The following is a 16,600-nucleotide window of genomic DNA, read 5'->3' as shown; positions in this document are numbered from 1 at the left end:
CCAACAATAATGGAGGGTGGGGGGAGGTAGCACCACTGCAGGCTGTTGAGATTGAGCTTTTTAAGTACATTTCAGTATAGCATGTTTGCTCCTAAGAAATCTAATATCCTTTGGGTCAGTGCAGGCCAACTGTTAGATATAAAGAATTCATAGCACTTGCAATCCCCAGATGAACCATTTTCAATTCTTCATGTTTCTAAAGAACCATTGTGTCGATCTATCAGCGGTGGCTGTGCCGCACAATGAGGGCCATCTCCTGCCTTAATGCCAAATTGTAAATATTGCATTGCAGCAAGCAGCAGTAGATAATGCATAATAATAAGCTGTGTTTGTTATGTGATGTGCTATCCAGAGCCCATGAAAACAATGCATCAGCTTAAAAAAAAAAAAAAAAAGAAAAAAAACAGAGTGAGAAAGATTTTTTCCAGAGAAAGAAAACAGCTTTTGTGCTGGATGTAGAAGTGAAATAATCGTTTACAATTCAGAAAAATAGATGACATGGTAAGAAACATGAAGACAAGGATAAAAGACCAACTCTGATCTGATGAGCCATTGGAGTTGTCAGTATAAATTCACTTAGACACCAGCAGAGCTTTAAACAGAGTTGAATTTTCACGCTGGAAAGATGGATGTTTTTATAAAGCTTCCTCACTCTTATTTAATGAGACAGGAATTTTAGTTTCAGCACATGATTAAACGATGAAAAGAAATACTGTTTGAGCCAATAGTAATCAAGTGTTAGTTCCATGATTTTCATCGTTAATTTTTACTGTTCTCATCAGTAATGCACTTTTCTTCTCTCAGAAGGCAAGGTATAGCACTTTAATGGCTGTCAATCATCTCACATTGTAAGCTACATGCACTTTAGGAATTACTGAACCAATCTTTGGCAGAGCCTAACAAAATCACATCCATGCAGTGTGAATAATCTGATTCATGTATCTTCATTCAATATTTTTAACAATGTGGGCCAAAATAAAAAGCGGCTTTCTCTCTTCTTAATGCATATTGTACTAAAGTGTTTGAAGCAAGAGACAAACTAATGGGTAATATCAAGTTTCTGACTTCTCAAGAGATACGGTACCTGCAGGTATGTGCATAAATCCCACCTGGTCCTCCAGCACACTCTCAGGTGTCCCTTGCCTTTACAGCTCTTAGCAACTCAGATGGGACTGAGTGCTGACAAGCTGCAGAATAGCATCAGTTTTTACTGGGAACTCATGGAGCTCTGTATCTTTCCAGATTCAATTCTGAAGGTGCCAGTAGTTTTATAATTCAATCCACCAAGAAACATACTGAAAAACCATTTCATACATATCAATACACAGACTAGACAGCAGTATCTCTCCCTCATAGCAAGACAGGTTCCTGGATGCCAAAGGCTGTGTAATGTATGTTTTTTCACAAGCTGTCATAATGCTGTTTCTGGATATTTATTCCCTTTTGAGTTATCCAGGAGAATAAGAGTTGGATAGGTAGCTAATCCTCAAAGATTTTCTTAGTTAAGTTTGCACTGAGGAAAAAGGCCTTTACTAACTCAGTTTGTTCTGAGTGAAACCCAAAAGGGACATTATTAACTAAGTCTCTGAAATATTTTTATTGAGTCCTGTTCTAAATATAACTAAGATTTAGACAACTAACCATTGTCAATCACCTAGATTTCCTCAAAATTGCATAGAAATAGGTATAACTAAGGCAAAGATCCCTCTCCTTCTTTTGACTGTAGAGAGGGCCCAGAAAGCTAGTGTAGGCAAGTAATAAATCACCTAATCTCAGTACAAATTCTGTATTTTCATCACACTTTTTTTTTTTTTTTTTTTTTTTTTCAGCACACATTCAAAAACAATACCATGAAATAGTAACATCTAGGAGTTGACTTAGAATTAGCAATAAGAATTAAACCCAGTGATGAGACTCAGTGAGGATAATCAGACTTCCCAGGAATTCAGTAGAGAAAAAGAAGTTTGCTTCAGAAAACAACACAGTTTGAGACATGACTTCAGAAATACAATAATAAATACAAAACATTTCATACAATTTACTTTGAGATGGAAGAAACTGAGGGATGAAGATATTGTGTGTTGTTGGAATGCTTGACAATAGAATTTGAGAACTTCCTGGACATATAGATTAGTGTTCATCTAGGCAAAGCAGTATAAACAGGAGTGATTAGAAAACCAAACCAAAGTAAAATACATGAATATCTGAACATTTTATTTCCTACAGTTTGTTATATGTTTCCTCTCAGTCTGAAACAAATTTTTTCTGAAAAATATCTGGTAAAGATTCCTTGAGCCTAGTTGTTATTTCTAACAACTAATTTATACAAATGTGAAGGCCTGATCTTAGGAATAAAGATGCCAACCTCTTATAATGTTTTTGTTACAAATTAAGGATGGGCGCCTTTAAAAAAGAACTTAAGACTGATGTATGCCTACTGCCACTCTGCCTATTGCTCTTTGCTGAAAAATCAGTTTTATCTTTGAGTGTGAAGTTAGTGATGATGTCTTACCAGAGATTTCAACTAATTTTAAATTCACTCAGGCGTTATGCCATTTGAAAGTCTCTCTTAAATACTGATATTTTTGGAAAAGCTTAGAGAAAGAGAGGAGGAGGGTGTAAGCAGAAGTCAGTAACAAGAGAAGGGAAAATATAGCAGTATGAAAACTAAAGCTAAAATAAAGAGAAAAGAGGAGAGAACCTATGGAGTGATTATTATTTTAGTAAGAAGGACTACCATGATCAAATCTTCAACCTGTATGTAATGACAGATCAAGCTAACACCCGTCACAGAACAGTGAGTGGCAGGAACAGTCCTCTGACAGACGGAACTCAAAGTAGGATGTGATTTTCACAAACCTCTACTGTGAGTAGGACAAGTCTTTCTCCATTGTAATTCTGTGAAAAGGAAATGAAAGTTTTCACTTTCGAGGGCTGTTGAAAAAAAAAAATAAAATTAAGTAATTCTTTATGACATCATCAGATGTAAAAATCTATAATCATTTAAATACAGAATAACTTTTATCTAACAGCAGTAAAGCTTGTATGAATCTTTCCTGTACCCTGGATCTCTTTTTGTTATATTATTTGTCATGTAACACATGTGTCTATATACATCCAGTGTATATAGACTGTATTATGTTTCTAGCAAATTCCTCTGAATTAAAGTAAAATGGAGATCACACTCTACCCTGCATTCTAATTCAGTGCTTCAGCTTTGAGAATTTACTCACAGAATCAAAATGTACCTATTATCTTTATTGTACTATGCAAGACACATTTTCGGAAACAGAACCACTCCTGGTCCTGAATGCTTTTTCAAAGACCATCCCACCATAAAAAAATCATCTTTCAAGTAAAATGGGAAATATGGAAACCAATTATTCACCTCCATTAAGGTTACATACATATTATCTGCTGATCTTTGGATGTAGGTAGTGCAAGGTAACAAATTCTCTCCTCGGAGTCTAAATTGACTTTTTTTTTTTTTTTTTTTTTTTTTTAATTTGATGCAAATAGTGGATTTTTGTTTTATCCACTGGGACTTGAATAAACACATCTGATATAAGACATGCAGATTTTTAAACTATCTTTGAGTTGCCCTAAGTATTTTAAAATTACTGTTTCTGTGCAATGGAATGGAATTATTTTAGTATTAATTTTAATATCACAATCTTTTTTGCATAAAACTGTCTTTTGTGACTTTCACTGGCGAAAATATGATAGTAAATTAGTAACATTTTCAATTTGTCTGAAAAATTTACATTACATTCTGTATTTAAAGTACTCTGGACTCTGTTCAGTGACGATTGCCATGATTGGACGGCTTACATAAATTCAAATATTTTTTTATTTTATTTATTTTTTTAACTTTTAAAGGAAAAAAGGGACATTGAAGATGCTAAGAATCCACGGAAGTTAATGAAAATTCTTTAAAATAGGGACAAATATTCACCTGCAAAACTATAATATTTTTGGGTAACTAAAATTCAACCCATATACTGAAACAAAGACAGTTTACTTCTGGATTCTAAGAAAACACAGGAATTTTCTGCTCAAAACATCAGGCTGGAAGCCAAGAAATCTTTAGTTTTATCACCATCTCTCCTAATGATTCCCAAGCCCAAAGGAACTTAATACATCTCTCTCTGTCATTGCTTTTCCATCTGATATTCATTATAGTACACTCTTAGCATGAGAAATAACTAAAATGAAGAGTACATTTCCTTTTCTGTCTAAATTTCCCAGAAATCTCTCTCATTCTTTTGTCAAAACCAAATTTGAAAAAAAAAAAGTTGAAATATTTTATATAAGAAGTATTTTAACTTAGAATCAGGCTGAATCCTTTTCTGTTGTTTGTTTGTTTGTTTGTTTGTTTTTTAATTTATTTCAGAAATAGAAGAAAGTTGTCATTAATTAACATTAGCATTTGAACACCAGAATTATTTCGAGAGAGTTGGCCATGAGCCAGCAGAATGCCCAAGAAGACCAGTAGTATTCCGGGTGTGCATTAAAAAGAGCGTGGCTAGCAGGTTGAGCAAGGTGATCATCCCTCTCTACTCTGCCTTGGTGAGGCCACATTCAGGCTACTGTGTCCAGTTCTGAGCATCTCCATTCTAAAAAGACAGGGATCTCCCAGGAGTTCAATGGAGGGCCACAGTGGTGATAAAGAGCCTGGAGCATCTCCCGTATGAGGAAAGTCTGAGTAACCTGGGTCTGCTCAACTTGGGGAGGAGAAGACTGAGGGGAGATCTGAAAAATTTTTATAAATTTCTAAAGATGGGAGGCAAATGGATGAGGCCAGACTCTTTTTGGTGGTGCATAGCAATAGGATAAGGAGTGACGGCCTAAAACTTGAATATAGAAAGATCTATACAAACCTGCTTAAGAACTTTTTTATTGTAAGGGTGAAGGAGCACTGGAACAGATTGCCCAGAGAAGTTGTGGAGTCTTCTTCTCTATAGAGATATTCAAGACTTGTCTGGACTCCTACCTGTTTGACCTAGCGTAGGGTGCCTGCATTTGCAGGGGACTTGGACTCAATGATCACTTGAGGTCCGCTGCAATTCTGTGATTCTGTGATAGTATGAGTGTCTATTTTTGAAATTCAGCAAATGATTTTATAACTACCGCAACACTGGCTTTAGCCTTCATTGCTCTGTCTGGGAGGAATGGAAGATACATAACGTTGCAAGCAATCTACTAAAAAGGGAGTATTTAATTAGTTGTAAGCTAAAGACTATACAGTATTTATTAGTTAAAAGTTTTTGGTGTCCTTGTTGTTTAATATTTCATCCAAATTAGAACTGACAGTATGAGAGAAATAAAATTGAATTATTATTTATAAAAACAGTGCAGAAACTGTTGTCCTCAAAATACCTTATGTCAGAATATACCCAGGTGTAAAACTGATATAACCAGTAATATTGGGTCTGAGTTTATATTTAGAGAAAAATTGAGTACAACTCTGCACCAAACTGCTTTTGTTGTCAATACACCCTGGAAACATCATGCATCTTCCAGTTTCTCCAAAAGGAAGGTTAATAGAGAAAGAAAATGATGTTCCTTTGCTGTCAGAGTGCATCACAATTCTTTTCCATCCTGCAAAGTGGAACCTGTGGCTTCAAGAGCTCTGATTGTCACACTGGACAATTGGGCAATTGCTAGTGGTTTCACAAGGCATTTATGTGAATGTCTGAAATGAGCTGTGAGACAGCATGAGTTCATCTGTGGACTGCCAGAAAGAATCCAGGCATTAGCTGAGGTTAGATGCCTATAAAATATTCAAATTGCCATTTTTTTTTAATCTTTAGAATATCAGAGATAATAGCTGTGCTCTCCAGAGAACAAGTACTGCACTGTATCATCTGTACCATCAGATGACTCTGTATATCATTAGATCTTCTACATTTAGTGAAACCTTTGCTTATACTCTATAAAAGAGTATTTTTTAACAGAATTTGAGGGTTTTCCTGGATAACAGCAGCTCAAACTTTCAGATACTTTTCAGATTTCAAGAGAGATCCTTGCTTACAAAATCATACTTTATATAAGAGATGTCCCCAAGATGAATATATAATGATCCATAAAGAAAGCTACATGCAAGTGCATCCTTCTTCTGTAATCTCTATATTCATAAAAACTATTTTTGTCCTGAATGAAGCAGACAAAACAAATATGGAAAGAAACAAAAACAGCCTTTGGTCTCAGTAATTGGGCTTTGACAGATAACAATAGTTATTTTCCTTGGATGTCCAGTCTGGCATCCAAAATTTCTAACAATATATCCCCAGCAACTTCAGAGCCACACAAGATATTTAAATAACATCAAACTTAGTAGAGGAAAGAATTACATATATTATTCAGATAGCAGCCACAAGTTGCATTTTGAAAATCAGGCAGTTTAGAGATGATGTTGGAACATCTGGCAGAGACAAGTATTTTCTTGTTTTTAAGTTGTAGATTAGAAAGTTTCTTATCTGAATTCTGGTTGTTCTTATTTTCACAATGAAATTTGTTTTAGGTGCGGTCTGATCTGAAAACATTTTTCCAGGCAGCAACAGCTGGCAGTTGGATCTTCTGCTAACGGAAGTATGGAAAGCATTTCTACTAAGTCATCTATTATCTAGACAAGACTAGAGAAGGCAGGCATTCATAGGTGAACAATAGCAATGGTGTAAGTTAAACAGAATGCTTGATGAAACTTGAAGAGTAACTGTATGCTTCCTAAGTTCTATTCTGTGTCCTTGATCACAAAACTAATTCTTTTCAAAAAATACGTTTCATGGGTGATTCTAGAGAAAAGGATAGTAGTCAACACAGGAATAGCAGTACTTAGAAAACTGGGCAAGCCCTAGGTATAACTTGGGGAAAGCCAGGATATCTCTATACCGTTTAGAATTAATGTATTAGAATAGCACGAATAGAATAGAACAACATGATCATTCAACGTGGCAAGAAAAAAGCTCATTTTTATGGCCAAAACAGCACTCCACATAAAATTCTGACGTATCAATTTATCATTGTTATTTGCTTCTGCTCTGGATTTTGGGACTGATGCTGTTTATGCATTTTCAAAAACATCTTGAATTAATATTCAGTGTTTACTAAGCCCGTTGGATTTCCTGATGGAATTTGCATTAGCTCATAGCAGCAGAGGTCTCAGGAGAGCCAGTACCAAAGAATTAAATAGTAAAACAAATGCTTTGATGTGCTAAAAAATAGGGTCTCCTTCAACTTTACTATATAATCATCTGTGAAAAGAAGCAAAAACAAATAAGTCACATCTATTCTTTATTCCATTACTAAATAAAACAATGCTATTCTTGTTAAGGGAATATTTTAATGGCAATGTATTTGAATACTAGAGATTACTGAGTATTCAACAATTTTCCATGATGAAATCTTCAGCCTCACCATGCCTATTACTAAAGGCTTCTGAACCATTTCAGCTAAGCCAATTACCCACAAAAGGATGGGTTTGTAGCATTAAAGTCATTTTGGGAGATTTGACATTCAAGACTACCTTGGAAAGAAACCATTTTTGGTAACGTTTTTTATTACCTTCAAGAAGTCATTTAATTTGCCCGTGCCTGTTTTTTGTCTAGTAAAAGTCTTGTTTGTACATAGTCCAGATTGCTGCGGGGAAGATTGGGTGCCATTATATAAACTCATATCTCTACAGTAGATGTTAGGTCTTGCCAATTCTCTTTATTACAGTCATTTTCTTTCACAGATAAACTGTGAACCTTGACCTACCCAATATCGCCCTAAAATTCCATCAAAGTTAACGACTATTTATATATAATGCTTTATGTTGGTCTTAGCACAGCTGGCTGATGTGGTTGCTGAGCAGCTCCATCATATTCAAAAAGTTGTGGCTGTGAGCTGAAGTTCCTGCTGACTGGAAAAAGGGAAACATCATTCCCATTTATAAGAAAAGGAGGAAGGAGGACCCAGGGAACTACAGGCTGGTGAGCGACTAGGAAGATCGTGGAACAGATCCTCCTGGAAGACATGTTAAGGCACATGAGGGATGAGCAGGTGATTCAAGATAACCAGAACAGATTCACCAAGCGCAGATTGTGCCTCACCAATCAGTGGACAAAGAGAAGGCAACGATGTCATTTACCCGGACTTCTGCAAGGCCTCTGGTGTGGTCCCCCACCACACCCTTGTCTCTAAATTGGAATGATATGGATTTGAAGGGTGTGACCTATACGATAAGATTCCAGACCAAATGGTTTCTATATTGTGGAGGAATGTGAGTTTTCAGAATCAGCTCTGAATGTACGCATTTCAGTACAATCACATATCTTCAGAACACTTCATGTCCTGAACATAATGGAAGATACAATTCAGTATGGATAACTTGCAGCTGCCTTGTTGACTGAGTCACATTTTCTAGCATCAGAAAGCTAGTGATACTTCCCATAGCAATTTCTGAGTCTTTGAATTATACACTAGGAAAGCTCTTGGTCCAATGTCCTCACCAAGAAAATGTTAAGAAATGGCTATAATATTTTGTTATAATATTTATATTTTGTATCCCTTAAAAGGATGTTTGGGTAAGTGTTCCACATTCTCTGAACACCTTTCATTGCTAAGTGAAATTCTGAAAACTTATAGTACGCATTTCACACTCATGAGTTAACAGTTTAACAGTGATATGCAAGTTAGTGAATAATGAAAGACACTGTCAAGTATATTTGAAAATACTGAGAAATTCATGAAATAAATTATTCTATCAATGTTACAGTACCTATTTGTGTAGATATTTCTACCACCAGAGGTATCCCTACCCCTCTAGGGTAACCATATTTTTATTGTTAAATCATTAATGATGCTTTCATGCGTGAGGCCTTATGGAATACTACACAGCATCTTTTATCTAAAGATCTCATAATGATTCATGAAGATTAATCATCAAAACATCCCTACAAAGAAAGTGAGCTTGAAATGCACCACCTTTTACACAGCTGGCACCTTGTATACGAACTGGCAAACACATAAATGAACTTGATTTTTTTTCATTGTTCTTCAGTGGCTTAAATATTAAAATCTCAGTCCTTATAATTTTGTGTAGTAATCTCTTGGCAACAGGATGAGAGAAGAGTTAAGTCTCAAAATCAGTGAGTCTTTCTTTGAATGGACAGTTCAACAACTACTCACCGTTTCTGTGTGGCCTGAGAAGTTCATAGCTCTCCTTTACAGCACTGCACCAACTTGAAACACAATTGAAGAAAGGTTTGTTCTGATATAGCATTATGGCAGATGTTTAAGCATATGGACTTTTCCTTTGATCTGAGTTTCCAGATAGATGGGAAACATGCTGCAGTTTAGCACACACCGCAGTTTTTGAGTACCAGGACAGTGATATAAATAAGCTACAGTAAAATGCACAAGAGTTTTGCAATTCTTTCTTGTACTCAGTGGGAGTTAATGTATCTTGACATACATCAGTAAATACAAATTTTAGTTTGATTTTTTTTTTAAATTTTAGTTGACTTCCCTCTTTCCAGAGAGGGGTGAAACCAACCATTTTCTCAAGTGCTCAGAAAATGGTGTCAACTTCATGTCATCTGCACACAGTATCCCTTCCTGTGATTGCAGTGAGCCTGTCTTTAAAATAATCAGATGCCCTTTTTCCTGCAAGCTTAATCTAAGGTAGGAATCTAGAAGGATTTTCTGAGCTAATAGGGGTCTCTAGAAAACAGACATACCCAATAGTACATTTGAACTACGTTTGCTTGGCTGTTTTGTTTTTCTTTTTCCGTTAAGAAATACAAATTCAAGTGCTACAAGCCTGCCAAAACTGTCTGAGCAGGTCCAGGAAAGCAGAACATCAGTTTTATACACATATATTCAAGGCTCATCAGCAACATGCCCTCAGCTTTTACTCTTGTATGACAAGCATGATCAAATATACAGAAACCAAGCAAAAAAAAAAAAAAAAAAAACCACAAAATCTTGCCACGCAGCCTATGGAAAGAACTTGTCTGAACACAACAGGGAAGCAGTGCATACAGAATTCATCTCTTGAACACAAAGATTTCATTTCTGATCTGGACAGTCAAACTGAGAACTGTATCTGTGATAATACTGGCATCAGGCACAGGGAAGCTATTTTTAAAATAACTGTCTTCAGGCCAAAGGGTAGTTCCCAAAGGAAAAATTAATTAACTTTTCCTTCTTTCTGTTTAAGCCTGCAGCACTATCAGGGCCTGAAAGTAAAGGGCAGTATTATTTTAACTTAAATAAAGAGAAATAAAAAAAAAAATAAAGGATAGAAATACGTATGGAATAGGTGGGCAAATTTTCGTGATTCTGGAATTAACCATTGCATGTTTGAGCCAAAACAACCTACAAGAGATGAATGCATAACTCATCTCTTTTGCATGCCTGCAAAATTAGAAAACATCAGCTCCAAAGACTCCAATTTATATATCAAATAAGCAAGAATAAGCTTACTGCCTAATTTTTAAACTGATTACACAGTCACAAAGAATCTTTCTCTTATTTCGAGTATTTTCAAAAGAAGTAAGACAGATGACATCTCACTTAACCTTTAACTGCTTTGTCTAAACTAACCTAACTGCTTTGTTTGAGAGAATCAGCAAGACTATTATTGCAGTCAAAAGAGAGAAATAGACAGATAGTTATTCAAAGGTTCACAAGATTGACAGATATTTCAGGTTAGAAGGGACTTGCAGAGCTATCTGGTTCTAACTCACACTTAAGGCATTCTTACAATGCTTATCGTCTCCCCCTCAATTGACATCTAAGGCAATGAGGTATATTGCATAATATATCTGCTGATTCCCAGAGAGTTCGGGAAACTAGATCTACAGTGAATGTTTACATCATTGACATCTAAATAAGGCAAAATGAATTTCATTTCCAATACTGTTGGAACTGTTATTATCACTTCTAGTAAGTACTTGCACTTTTAATTCTAATGTTATAGCAGCTGATTTGAAACACCCACAAATTATAGCTTGGATTAAGGCTGTGATTTGGAAAAGCTGGTCGGGAATCCTGAACCCAAATCCAAGTATAATTAAGTAATTTCTATTTGTAAGTGATCCATTTAGAAGACATGATTAATGTAAAATGCTAGCCCCTTCTATCACTGTGTTGATTTATTTTCACAGCTTGATGTTTTGAATTGGTTAACTGCTACAAAGAAAGCAGTGTTTTTTGGATAGACCATCTGAGACATGAAGAAGTAATCTGCATTTTCTTCCAAAATACAATTCTACAACCACAAAGCAATTTTGATTACAGACCCAGAATTAATTTCCTCTGATCTTATTAATTAAACAGTGTTAAAATATTGGTAATGTCTTATAGAGATTGGTCTATAAAGAGGCATGGATGGAAAGTAAATTATTGTGGTTACAATACAGAATTTTCTTTCTTTTAAATGGCTGCATGTGCTGAAGCAGGTCACTGAAGAAATTAGCTAATTGAAATAATTAAAGGAAACTGAAGAAACATACTCTCAAAAAGTTGTGAAGGTGTCAAGCCAAAATGAAGATCCTAAACACTAACTTCAAGAAGAATAAATATGAGATCATTTCTTAGCTAATTAATATATACTCAAAAGCTTATGCCCTGGTGTGCACATGTAACTGTATTTAATGTTAATGAAAGCAATGTGCATGCTACAGAGAAGGCTAGACTTCTTAAAAGAGGTTGTGCAAATTGCTTCCTACAGATACAGGTCAGAGTTTAATCACTCAATTTGGCTTCCTCTGCGTTATATTAAGGAAAAAAAAAAAAAAAAAAAAAAAAAAAGTAACAACAATACACAGTACTTAACTGCAAAATCTAAAGCTACAAGTATTATTTCTACAAAACTTTTGTCAAGTTTTCAAGTCATAAAGGCCACTTCATTTACCAAGAAGAATCAAAAGAATGTCAAATTGATGCTGTGAAATACTGAGAGTCAAGATCTGCAGATTCATTTTTCATTACATGTGATTTTGATCCTTCTGACAGTCAAAGAAACAAAAAAACTTGGAAGAGAGGTTGTCCAGACTTGAATGATGTACAAACAGTAAATGATTGCTTCAGTTTTAATTCCAAGAAGACATAGTTAAATAAATTGATTTAGTGCTTTTTACTAGAGATTAACAGCATATTCACTACATCAGACAAGAATATAAATTCATTAGAGTATTCTTCACCAGATTTTACTTCCATTCACATACGTAAATCTTATTATCTGGGCTCAAATATAACCACTACCTGTTCCTAGATGGCAAGAATAAAGGACCCAACTTTCCTTTCTTGTATGATGATTTCCACTTGAACTACATGTATGAAATGTCACCTAATCAAAGCAGTAATCAAGGCAGTAGACTTGTACATGTAATTCTACTTCCACTAGGCATAAATGACCAAAGGAAAATTGACCAGAGAAGAGTAAAAAGTTAATAATCATACTCTAATTTAAATTCTTGCTTTTGGTCAAATAGTTTCTACTTTAAATTCTAGAGATTATGCTAACAACAGGAGAAGTCTAGACAGATGGTTCAGATAGGGACCCATACAACCTTCACTTAGGATTTGATTTAGTTGCCTAAAACTCGTCATTTACTGTCATTTGAGATGCCCTGGGATATCCAGAACATCTGTACGTGTCTGGAAGGTGTAATGCAAGACCCATGGAAGAACCATACTTTTCTGGAAGGGCAGATGAGTGCCAGATGGGATATCCAGGGAAATCTGAAATGGAATTAGATGGCTATGTTGGAATAATCAAATAGACACCTGCATTTTGGGGTATACATTTTCTATATGTAGGCATCTTTATGACAGCTGTAAGTTTAAGCTTTTTTTGTAGAAAGTGCAGATCTATGGCGTGCCTGATTACTCACAAAAGGGTACAGTGATGTTTGAAATGCCCTAGATTTTCTCCTGCTTTACCAGCTGCTGGTTCAGAAGGACATGGGTTTCCCATAAACACTGTTATATCTACTAAGGCCAAGCTAATGATCTGAACTCCTTAGTTCATATTGAATGGCATCAGGAATTGGGGGTGTGTCATTGAATGAGTCTTAACACACATAACAGTCAATACAGTTAGCAGTCTTGGAAAATAACTATCTCAATGAATGCCAACCTCCATTTAGTCAATTCTGCAGATCAGTAAACTTCATTAACTGTATTGATTAGATGTCCGTTGACTAAAGCAATTTTAAATACTATAGGTCATTTGTAGGCACCTCAGTGTCCACACCTAGATTTGTGTTTCTTAGCTGTGCTCTTTATCCATTTACTTGAATTAAATTAAATGTATTCAAGTTTGAATGCTTTTTGAAATGTCTCAGTGCTTTGTGACGTTAGACATGAGCATAAATGCCATACCTCTTCTATCAGAGTTCTGCTGCTGCAGAATTCCATCAGATCTGCTGCTTCTAGGTTTTTTCTTATTTTGCCTTTGCCAGTTACTCGTCCATCAAAGTGGTTGTGTCAAAACCTCAATTGTGTTAACACCCAAAATCAAAAATAACACTCATGATAAAATTAAGTGTACTACAGCACTATGGAATTGCTTTTCCCCGCACACTTAACAAGTTCTTTAGAACACTGATAGACTGAATGGACTGGGAAGAGAAAATAGTTTGTTGTTTATATATATATATATATATATATACATATATATTTTATCTCCAGAGTAATGATAAGGTTAAATTATTTGTTGGATATCTTTCTTAATAATTTTGGTGCAAGATTTAAGAGGTCTCTAACTACAGAATAGGGATGTTGTTGTAGACAACAGTTAAAAAAGATGTAGATATGGCTCTGAGATTATGCTAGTGATGACAATTATTTATTTATACAGCAGAAGGCATTCTAGTTTGCCATGGTAGGGAGAGGCAAGAAAAGCTGAGGTATGCTCATAATAACTGAAGCATTATCTCATGATTTCTTCCACAATTGCTGGTGCCATATTTCACATCTGGGAAGAAGTGGAAATAGAAACAAAAAATGCAGATATTTCTTTTTAGGACTTCTGGCTTATGGCCTACTTTCTCTGGTGTCACTTGTCCAGTCATGGCTTCTGAGATATTGTCCCTGTACTCTGCTTGAATAGTTGTCTTCTACAGGACCACACTAAGACTAAGTGTGTGAAATGTGCTAATATGATTGAAATTGTTCAGATGAGCTCAGAAAGGATTGCTGGAGGTAACAGAGGTTTTTGGTAAACTGTACCTGAATAAAAATATTTAGCCAAGCATCAAGGTTTGAGCTAATAATTCTTTTATTCACAAAAGACAGCTTTTTGGTTTTTCAAGCCAAAATCTTGCCACATTTTACCACTCTGCAAGTCCATGTTTTCTGTTAGCATTGATAGTTTGCTCTTAATGGAAAAAAAAGTGCATAGAAAAATAGGAAAATTATAGAACAGCAGTCCTTGAACTGCCATATCATTTGAGTATTTTTGAAGTTATTTAGTTATAAAGTATTATTCTTACCATAATCCCATATAAATCTATATCATATTTTCAATATTTTTACTTTTTTCTTCTTTACTTACACTCTTAATTTAAAATTAACTCCAGCTCAATTCTTGATCTCCAAACTAATACCCTCAAATCAGTCTCAGTTTCACAATTCAGAATCTCTTTATCAGCTCTGTGAAACAGTCTCCTGATGGAAGGCAACAGTTGGTATTTTTAAAACCTCGGAGCAAGTGTTCAAGTTTGATGAAGCTATAAATTTACTGATTGATATTGCATGCGCAGCAGGGGAATGGGTACATGGAACAAAAGAGTGTCCAAGGAAAGGCTCTGCTCCAGGTTCAATAAACTACTACTGATCCATTGCTACTTCCTGACAGTTTGAGGTTATTTATCAGCGAAGTGTAATACCTTAAAAATTTTTTTGCAAGTTCCCTTCTGGAAAGCACTTCAAGAAAGAGCTGAGACTGTCAGACAAGGCAGTATTTAAAGAGGGGAAACAATTCTTTAATAAATCTGATATATTTTAATATCATCAGTAATAGTTCTGTAATTAAAACTTATTTGACAGATTCAAACTACGGCAAGATAACCTATAATGGCAGTAGAACTAAGTTTTCAAGCCTCAGGAGGTTGAACTGACTACATCTTTTTAATGGGTAGTCATGGAGCAAGGCAATGACCTTAGAGCTGCAAGAAATAATAAAAACAAAGCAAAGCAAAACAAAAAAACCTCAAAACCATTCTGTCATTGCTGCCTTGCTGATTCTCTCTCTGGCTTTCTCTTGTGATTACTGGAGATTTTCCAGCCAAGGAACACCTTCTGCCTGACACTGATACATACTGCTTATGTGACATGAGAAAATGTAGGAAGTTGTCATCTGCTCTCCAAGTAGTAAAAGACTAGGGAAAGCTTTTTCTTCAAATCTGTAAAACAATTACCATAAAAGACTAGGTTTTCGCTTTTGGCAAAGCAAGACAAGAATAAAGGGAAACAGATATTTTGTGTTGATTGCAGTACTTTAACAATTTCACTGAAAGAACTGTCTAATATAAGGATTTGTATTTTAGCACAATTATAAATATCTTCTTTAGTACTACATAAATTATTTCTGTGAGATTTTTGGGGCTGCACAGCACAGTAAAATATGTCCTTGGGTGTTCATCACCATGGATTACATATGTTCAAAGGCACCTGATGATTTTCAAGTCAAGCTGTACACAAGTATTGGCCAGCATATTAAAATTAGTTGGTTACTTCACCTGTGCTGTGCCTCATTAGATTATTTAAATATATTCCTTTAAGCAAGTCAAGACTTAATGAGGCTGTACACTGATGCCAATTGAAGATCGAGTTTGAGAAAGAAGGTTTTAACATTCTCTTTCTTTTGAAAAGTAAGTTTTGTTCTTTTCCGTAGAGTTATCAAGACAGATGAGATCTTCACATCACCTCTCTTGTAAGTGAGAGATGCAAGTTTCCTCTGTGCTTGTCTGTAGTGAGCATGTTTCGTCAGTGTAAGACAGTTCATACTTGTAGCTCTGAAGGTCTCAGATCAAATGCTGCTGTGTCAGACATCAAAATGGCTGAGCTCATTTATACCTTTTATGCCTAGGACCAGGGCTACTACAAACTGGGAAGTAGCAAATAGCAAAATTGGCAAAAATACAGCTGATCTCATTAGGACACCCAAGTTCACAGTCCTGGATAGGTTTCCAGCTTTGGTTGTGCAGCCAGTCCACACACTTGCTTGTTTAGCCTAAGCTAGGAGTGAATTAGAAGTCATCTACATTCCAAGCAAAAAATCTAGGAAGATAGGTAGTATACTGTAGATACATCAAAACAAAAGGAGTAGTTATTTCTGCCTGGAAGTCAGGAGGGATAAGACAGCAGGCATTGCAGTCTTTCAGTGTAAGAAACAACAGAGTCTAGATAATCATCAATCTCTTGAAAGAAATGAACCCTGTAACAGACTGGAAAGCAACATGGACAGATAGGTAAAGATAATAATCCCTCTCCTCTCCTCTCCTCTCCTCTCCTCTCCTCTCCTCTCCTCTCCTCTCCTCTCCTCTCCTCTCCTCTCCTCTCCTCTCCTCTCCTCTCCTCTCCTCTCCTCTCCTCTCCTCTCCTC

Source organism: Lagopus leucura, unplaced genomic scaffold, assembly GCF_019238085.1.
Source record: "Lagopus leucura isolate 7727_CA_CO unplaced genomic scaffold, USGS_WTPT01 Super-Scaffold_100008, whole genome shotgun sequence".
In the NCBI taxonomy this organism is placed as follows: Eukaryota; Metazoa; Chordata; class Aves; order Galliformes; family Phasianidae; genus Lagopus; species Lagopus leucura.
The sequence above is the reverse complement of the archived record's forward strand: the minus strand, read 5'-3'. Positions refer to the sequence as shown.